This window comes from Mus caroli, unplaced genomic scaffold (assembly GCF_978045245.1).
Source record: "Mus caroli unplaced genomic scaffold, Mus_caroli_1 scaffold_8, whole genome shotgun sequence".
Classification (NCBI taxonomy): domain Eukaryota; kingdom Metazoa; phylum Chordata; class Mammalia; order Rodentia; family Muridae; genus Mus; species Mus caroli.
This window is the reverse complement of record NW_028227263.1, coordinates 126,836,514-126,845,685: the sequence shown is the minus strand read 5'-3', so window position 1 is coordinate 126,845,685 and position 9,172 is coordinate 126,836,514.

Sequence of the window (9,172 nt, the reverse complement as noted above, 5' to 3'; positions counted from 1 at the left end):
TCAAAAAAAAAAAAAGGAGGAAAAAAAAGAAATTTTATAATATGTACTTGGCAGGTTTATGTATGCATACAGTGTGACTTTCACATTTTTGAGATTGAGATATTACTTTACATAATGGCAGTGAATGAGAAGACCCAATTTCCAAAGTTACTTTCAGAGTACTTTTGATCCCTTTATTTATTCATTGGTTCATTTCTTTAATTTCTGTCTATTAAATTAAAAGTGACCCTTCCACCAACTAGGAATCTCATCAATACAAAATAAATAAATAAATAAATAATCAGAAAGAACTCACTCCCCACTCCTGCCTTGTAAATTTCACCAAGGACACCTGGAAGAGAAGAACTCTCCTCCCAACTCCTCCCAACTCCTCCCAATTCCTCAGCTAGCTGTTAAAAGCCCCCTACTGTCACCTCTCAGGGGGTCGGACTCCCTTGCCCTGCACAGCTAGCTGATAATAAAACCTCTAGCAGTTTGCATCAGGTGTGGTTTTCTCTCAGGTCACTGGGGTGCTGGCCAGCTCATCCCGGGCCTTGAGCGGAGGCCCAGCTTCTCCGGCCTGAGCGCTGACCCTTGTGCACTTCTGCACTTCTCGCAGTGGTTTGCATGGTTCTCGTGGACGCATCAGGCGCCCGGTTGCCCTTCCGTGGTTCACTTCAGTCGTGTCTCGCTTGACCCTCTTCCCCGAGGTGGGGAATGTGGCTGGTGGTGTTGCGCTTGCATACCCTTCCCGTCTGGTGTGTGCACGCGCTCTGCTTTTTGCAAGCCTCGAGGTGCTCCTGGAGCGTTCCAGGTTCTGCGTGTTTCGTTTCCGTTTGTGTCTGTACTGTCCGAGAAGCCCGTGAAAAGGCTCGAAGAGAGAAGAAAGGGCAGTAGGAAAAAAAAAAAAAAAAGTTGTCCACTCTTAACCCCAGCACTTGGGAGGCAGAGGCAGACCGAGTTCCAGGACAGCCAGGGCTGCACACAGAAACCCTGTCTCCAAAAACAAAAACAAACAAACAAAAATGCTTACTGAGTAAATGTAAGCCTTGAGTTTCGTGCTCAGTATCCACATAGCAAGCTGGACGTGGTCTAGCTCACTTCTATCAGCCCAGGTTCTGTGGGTCAGTGCAGGGAGAAAGCTAGGTTGGGACTTGCTGGGGGCCAATCTAGCCATAAAAATAACATTAAAAAAAAAAAAAAAAAAAAGGTGAACTCCAGGCTCAGGGAGAGAGATCCTGCCTCAAAGACAAACTTTGGAATAAAAGGACTTTCACACACACACACACACACACACACACACACACACACACACACACACACACAAGAAAGACAGAGGGGAAGAAGGAAGGAAGGAAGGAAGGAAGGAAGGAAGGAAGGAAGGAAGGAAGGAGAGAGAGAGAGAGAGAGAGAGAGAGAGAGAGAGAGAGAGAGAGAGAAAGAGAGAGAGAGAGAGAGCGCAAGCCCACAGTGGCAGTTGTATCTTATGCTGGTGTCTTGTGGCAGTTTAAGGCAAGTGTTTCCCAGACAGAAAATGATGTCCTGGTTATTCATTTAGGCCTGACACCCTCAGGGAGAACACCCACAGAGTTACTTTGAATTGGTTCTTGTCTACTCTCTGATCAACTAACTAGGTTATAGACCCACCCGAGTCCCCTCAGGGCAGATACCTGAGTTCCCTCAGAATCTCCAGAACAGAGCCAGGTCTTCCTTCACTCACACTTCTGCCACTGTGCTCTCTGAGTCCCCCAGGTATGGCCTGACTTGCTTCTGAACAAGGCTTCCTAGAGGAAAATGGCTCTCCGTTTCTTGGTTGGTTGGTTTGGGCGTTGTTGAATCAGGCTGGTTTCAAACTCACACAAAAACCAGGTTTACTCCACTTCCCGTGTGCTGGGATCACAGGCATGCGCCACCATGCCCTGCTCTCTAGAAGGAAAGTTAGACTGTGATTTCGGTCTCTTCTCCACAGCTTTCCAGTCTGTTCTCTGAACAGCGTCGAATGGGCGGAGCTGCAGACGTGAGTGAGTGAGGCTGAAGTGACGTCCTCATCACCGAAAAACTACTGAACCTTGTTTTTAAAAAAGGATGGATGACTTTGGATGGATGGATGACTGTGAACCTTGTTATTTTCTATTACAACTATTTATTTGTATTCGTGTGTTTGTGTGTGTATGTATGATAAAAACAAACATAATAACCATACTATAACAATAGAGTAGCTAAACTTGATGGCGAGGCTTTCCGTGAGAAAACAGCAAGTCAGGAGGTTGTGTAGATCATGCAATGGTTTTTGTTTTAAAGGTTTTCTTTTACATCTTTATCTTCCTTTTTCCTTTAAGTGGAGTTGGATTTTTTAATTAGATATTTTCTTTATTTACATTTCAAATGTTATCCCCTTTCCTAGTTTCCCCTCCAAAAATCCCCTATCCACCCCCTCCCCGGCTCCTCAACCCACCCACTCCCGCTTCCCGGTCCTGGCATTCCCCTATACTGGGGCATAGAGCCTTCTCAGGACCAAGGGCCTCTCCTCTCATTGATGACCGACTAGGCCATCTTCTGCTACATATGCAACTAGAGTCATGAGTACCACCATGTGTTTTCTTTGATTGGTGGTTTAGTCCCAGGGAGCTCTGGAGGTACTGGTTAGTTCATATTGTTGTTCCTCCTATGGGACTGCAAATCCTTTCAGCTTCTTGGGTACTTTCTCTAGCTCCTTCATTGGGGACCGTGTGCTCCGTCTAATGGATGACTGTGAGCATCCACTTCTGTATTAGGCACTGGCAGAGCCTCTCAGGAGACAGTTATATCAGGGTCCTGTCAGCAAAATCTTGTTGGCATCTGCAATAGTGCCTGGGTTTGGTGGTTGTTTATGGGATGGATCCCCAGGTGGGGTTATCTCTGGATGGTCATTCCTTCAGTCTCTGCTCTGAACTTTGTCTCTGTAACTCCTTCCATGTCTATTTTGTTCCCCCTTCTAAGAAGGATTCTGAGCTTCTAGGTAATATCCACTTATCACTGAGTGCATATCATGTGTGTTCTTTTGTTATTGGATTACCTCACTTAGGATGATATCCTCCAGATCCATCCGTTTGTCTAAGAATTTCATAAATTCATTGGTTTGTTTGTTTGTTTATGTTTTGGGGGTTTTTTTTGGGGGGGGGGTTCGAGACAGGGTTTCTATGTATAGCCCTGGCTGTCCTGGAACTCATTTGTAGACCAGGCTGGCCTCGAACTCAGAAATTCACCTGCCTCTGCCTCCCGAGTGCTGGGATTAAAGGCGTGCGACACCACGCCGGGCAAGGTTTTCATTTTTAATTGTATCTCTGTGGTGGGTATATACTCGTGAGTGCAGGTGCCCACAGAGGCCAGAGGCATCGGATTCGCTGGAGCAGGAGCCGTAGGCGTTTTCTTGAGCTGCCTGAACAGCCTTCCGGGAGCCTGACTTTTCCTCCTTCTGGGCTGGCACAGCCTACTCAAAGAACCACTGTCTACGCATGGCTGCAAACCCTGGCACTTGTGTGGCAGCCAGGGCCATTTTACATCCACAAAGTAAGCATTTGGACTTTGAACCAGCTGTTTCTTCTCATGGTTTTGCTTTTCCTCTTTCAGTGACAGATAGGCGGAGTACATCTCTAGCCAAAGGCACGATGGCAGTTTCACCAGTACTGACGTGAGGTGCTCAGAGCAAGTACTCAGCTATCTTGAACTTTTGTTCATTTAGTGTCTCTCTGTCTGTCTGTCTGTCTGTCTGTTGGTCAGCCTTTGTTTCTTTAGTTTGTATGTGTCTGTCAGTACAAGTGCATCACAGCATAAGATGTCAGATCAGATGACAGCTTGCTGGAGTTGGTTCTCTATTTCCAGCATATGGGTCCTGAGACTCGAACTCTGGCCCTCAGGCTTGGCGTCAAGCCCCTTTATCTACTGAACCATGTCTTCAGACCTGATGGCTGGGAGATTTGTAATGGGTTTTGCTTGTTTTGTTTTGTAAAGTTTTTCAATTTTCTGTGTGTGTGTGTGTGTGAGTGTGTTGATAGAGTCATATACACGCAAGTGTGGGTACCCATAGCAGTTAGAGGCATCAGATCCCCTGGAGCTGGAGTTACAGGTGTTTGTGAGCTGCCTGACCTGGGTGCTGGAAACTGAACTCAGGTCCTCTGAAATGCATTGTAAGCTTTCAACCACCAAGTCAGCTCTCTAGAGTCCTGGGTTTTCTGTTGTTTTGTTGTTAATTTTATTTTAATTTTGATTTGATAGTCTAGGTATGCATATTTGCCTGCATGTTTGTCTGTCATATTGCCCCTGAAGGTGAGAGAGAGTATCAGATCGGGCATTTCAGGCAATTGTGAGACATGTGGGGGCTGGCAACCAGAACCCTGGTCCTCTAGAAGAGCATCCAGCACTCTTAACCACTGAGTCATCTCTCCAGCCCCCAGGTTTGTTTGTTTGTTTGTTTTGGTTTTCTTTTTGAAGACAAAAGCATGTCACTATAGCCTAGGCTGCTCTAACCCTCCCAGGAATCCTCCTGCCTCAGCCTCCTGAATGGGGCAGGTACCGAATCCTCCTGAGTCATACGGATAAGAACCAGAGGCTAAGGAGAATCCCTGTTAACCTAAGTCCCTGCTGAGTCTGAGAGCCAGTCTCTCTGCCTGACCCCACTCCTCTACCATTCTACTGTCCTGTCTCAGAAGCATCAAATGTCTCTCTATTCAGGTCATCTGAGCCTAGGGACACCTACAGGGTCCAATCCTGGCCCTGGAGCGGTGGCAAGGGCATGCGCCCTAGGAAACTCTCCTCCTGCAGCCCGTGCTGGATGTGGGGTGAGAGGGAGGGCGATACCTGACACCCAGTGCTGGGCCGCTAGGGCTAGAATGGAGTGACAGACAGCTTGTACCACAAACCACCGGGCCTGACAGGCTATAGCTGGGAGAGGCCTGCAGGGCGCTTTACAAGCTAGCTTGTAAATAAGTAAGTAGGAGGGTAGGAAGGGCAGGCTGGGACCTTCTCCAGTTCCCAGGTGTAGAGGACAGCCAGACCAGGGGCAGGAAGCTCCCTGCATTCACCTCAAGTAAACCAAGGGTCCTCCCTACTGCCTCCGTTACTCCTTACTCCTGTCCTGTTTCTCTCTCTCTCTCTCTCTCTCTCTCTCTCTCTCTCTCTCTCTCTCTCTCTCTCTCTCTCTCTCTCCTCTCTCTCTCTTCCTTCTTTCTTTCTCCCCCCCTCCCTTTCTCATGACCTCCAATTTGTTATGTGGCCAAGGATGACCGTAAACTCTGGATCCCGCTGCCTCTATCTTCCAAGTGCTGGGTCTGGCTGTCCTGGAACTCACTCTGTAGACCAGGCTGGCCTCAAACTCAGAAATTCACCTGCCTCTGCCTCCCAAATGCTGGGATTAAAGGTGTGTGCCACCACGCCCAGCTCAAGAAATGGTCTTATTGTGCAACCTAGCCTGAACTTGAATTTATAGTAATCCTCCTGCCTCAGCGTCCAGAGTCCTAGGATTACAATTCTGAACCACCACACCTGGCCTTCCTCACTGCTGAGTCACACATCCCATGAGTCCCTGCTGTAGCTAGCCCACTGCTGGCCCATCTCAGGGACACAGAGGAGACAGAAAGAGCCTCTACTGTCAGACCTGCAGAAGGGGCGGGTGCAGCCTCTGAGAAGGGCAACCAGGGTGTGTAATGCAGGAGTGGGGGAGTCCAGGTTACTGGGGGAGGAGGGGCTGTAGGTTAGACTCTGGGAGACTCAGGATCCCTGAGTAGATTCTGAAGATGTTGAAGTAACAGAGAGTGGTGGGACCGGGTAAGGGGTGGCCAGGGGTGGTCTGTGTAGGATTGGTATGCCAGATGCATCTCTGTGCATGCTTGTGCGTGTCGACTGTGCAAATGTGGAGGCCAGGGGTCTGGCTCGTGTGTTGTTCCATGGGAGCCATCTATCTTGGTTTTTGGGATAGGGTCTATCATTGGCCTGAAAACCACTGATCTGTCCCCAGATGGGTTTTCTGCCTTCCCCGTAGCGGGATTACAAGTGGACATTACCAGTCCCATAAATTTTCTTTCCTTTTCTTTTTTAATAATTTATTTATTTTAATTTGTGCACATGTATGTCTTACCTGCATGATGGTAATGGATCCCCTGGAACTGGAGTTACAGATACTTGTGAGCTTCCATCTGGGTGCTGGGAATTGAACTCAGGCCTCATGCAAATGAACACCGAGCATTTTACCCACTGTGCCATCTCCTTAACCTTCTTACTGCATTGCCATTCATAGGTCTTTGGAGCCAAGGGCAGCAGCCTTGTCTGAAACAATAGCCTCTTTCTCTCTTTTTTTTTTTTTAAAGATTTATTTATTTATTATATGTAAGTACACTGTAGCTGTCTTCAGACACTCCAGAAGAGGGCGCCAGGTCTCGTTGCGGATGGTTGTGAGCCACCATGTGGTTGCTGGGATTTGAATTCTGGACCTTTAGAGGAGCAGTCGGGTGCTCTTACCCACTGAGCCATCTCGCCAGCCCCTCTTTCTCTCTTTATTTTGGTTCTTTGTTAGCTGTTTATTTAGCTGGTACCAAGGATGATATGGCTATCAGGGCCTTGCACATGCTAAGCATCCGTTCTGGCACTGAGCTGTATTTATAGGCCCTATTTTTTTTTTTTTTTAAATTTTAAACACTCACTGTATAGCCCAGGCTAGACTCGTTATAGCTCACTGTGTAGCCCAGGCTAGACTCTGTCAGAATCTCTTATGCATTGTATGGAAGCATCCATCACTTGTCAATAAAATGCGTGGTGGCCCACACCTTTAATCCCAGCACTTGGGAGGCAGAGGCAGGCAGATTTCTGAGTTCGAGGCCAGCCTGGGCTACAAAGTGAGTTCCAGGACAGCCAGGGCTATACAGAGAAACCCTGTCTCAACAAAACAAAACAAAACAAAACAAAACAAAACAAAACAAAACAAAAAAACAACAAAATGCTTAGGCAAGAAATGGGGAGGTGGAAGTTCTGTACAGAGAGAGGATTTCTGTCTGGGATAGAGTCAGACACGGGAGATCACCTTAAACTCTGAGGAAGATGGTCACATGACCCTGAGGAGAGAAAAGTAGCTACATGGTAGCACTTAGAAGATAAACAGTATAATTGAGTTAGGGGCTAGCGGGAACAAGCCAAAGCCTCTGGCCTGGGCAACTATTCACAAGAATTCAGTTTCAGAGCGTGGTTTGTGATCTGGGGGTGGGGGGTGGGGTGGGGGTGGAGCCTGCAGTCACATCCCTCCACGTGCTAGCCAGGCTGCTTCAGTGGGTATGGACTAGGTAGGTTCCACCTCAATCACAAAGGGTCCCGACTGCCTGCTGGGTTACAAAGAGGAGGGTTTAGAGACTGGAGAGCTGGCTGCTCTTCCAAAGGCCCCTATTTCACTTCACAGCACCCACATGGCGGCTCACAACCATCTGTGACTACAGATCTAACCAACTCAATGCCCTCTTTCAGCCTCTAGGGATATCAGACACATATGGCACACAGACACAGATGCCTGTGAAACACCCATACATGTAAAATAATACGATAAAAATAAAATAAAATGAAATCAAATACAGAAGCAAAGGTTTATTGCTCAGCCATTCGTGTTACGTCCAGATTCTAATAGATCTGTCCTGCCTCTCTCCTCCCTTGCTTCTTCCTTTCCTTCCTTCCTTCTCCCCAACTCTCTCCCTTCTTTGAGAAAAGATAATAATACATTCTTTTCCAGAATGTGTAGTTAAATTACTAAACAGTTCAAAATTGGCAAAATGGTTCAATATTGGTAAAAAATGGGTTCCTTCTGATTCCACATTCCAGTCTCATTCCTCTTTCCTCGGCTACTCTCCATTGTTGCAGAATTCAAATGTCTTATCTGTATGCAAACTCACCTAAGAGTTCTGCAGGAATCCTGTGGTTATGGGGGCATTCTGTCTCCCAGTGGGAGCTATTTGACCTTGCTAAAATCTCCTTCAAGTGAAGAGGAAGGTTTGAAAGGGCAGCAGGAAATGGGGTCATTTATGTCATTAGCTCCTAGCTCTCAGTGCTTTCGGCCACTGAAATCTGTATAGTCCCGTGGGTGGACGTGGGTTTAACTGTGGGAACCGAAACATATACATGGCAGAATCACGTGCGGCTGAGTGCTGGTTTTCGTAGTAAGCCAAGAAAACATGGTTGCTGGGAAGACAATACATAAACAGGGTGACAGAGCAGGCCCAATGAGTAAAGGTGCTTGCTGCTTGGCCTGAAGACCCGAGTTCTATTCCTAGGACCTACATGATAAAAGGAGAGAGCCTATTAATAATGTAAGTTGTTCTCTGGCTTCAACACATTCATGAGCATGCACACGCGCACAGCAAATAAATGCAATTAAACAAACCTTTTTAACAATGAAAAGATGATGTAATGTTCACATAAAACCTATACACATCCTCCACATAGTTTCTTGGCTTGAGACAGGGCGTCCCGGTGCCACTCACTACGGGTAACCAGGGTAGCCTCTTCTGAATTATAACAATATAACGGCCTCAGCCTTGGGAGTGCTGGGATTCCAGTGAACAACACTATCCTTCAAAAGCTATGATGGAGCCGGGTGGTGGTGGTGGTGGTGGTTCATGCCTTTAATACCAGCTGGGAGGCAGAGGCGGGTGGATTTTGGAGTTCAAGGCCAGCCTGGTCTACAGAGCAAGTTCTACGATAGTCAGAGTCACACGAAGAAACCCTGCTTCCTTCTCCAACAAGCCCTCCCTGTCCTCTCTCAGGCTAGCCTTTCCCACCAGCCCCTCATTCCCATCTTTACTCCTGATGTCTGTGGCCCAGGCTGGTCACGACCTTGGAATCCTTCCATAGTTGGGATTGCAGTCCTGAGAGCTGCGGGTGAGCTCCTGGTAGAACAGACTGAGCCCTGTAGTCTCCTCTGCTCCACCTCCAGGCAAGCACCAGACTTTCCAAAAGAGCCATTCTTCAGGGTTTTCTCAAGTGGTCAACAGAGTTCAGGAAGGGACTCTTGGCTGTCCTCCTCCTTCAGCCCAGCCTCTCACTGCCCTGCTTCACCTTTTGGGAAGCCCCAGACCTTTCTCCCACTGATGAAATCACAAGGAATCCGGGTAGGAGGTTGGGCCAAAGAGCTGGCTGGAACCAGTTTGAGTATTTCTCTTACTGGGGGCAGGCAATGGGGCAG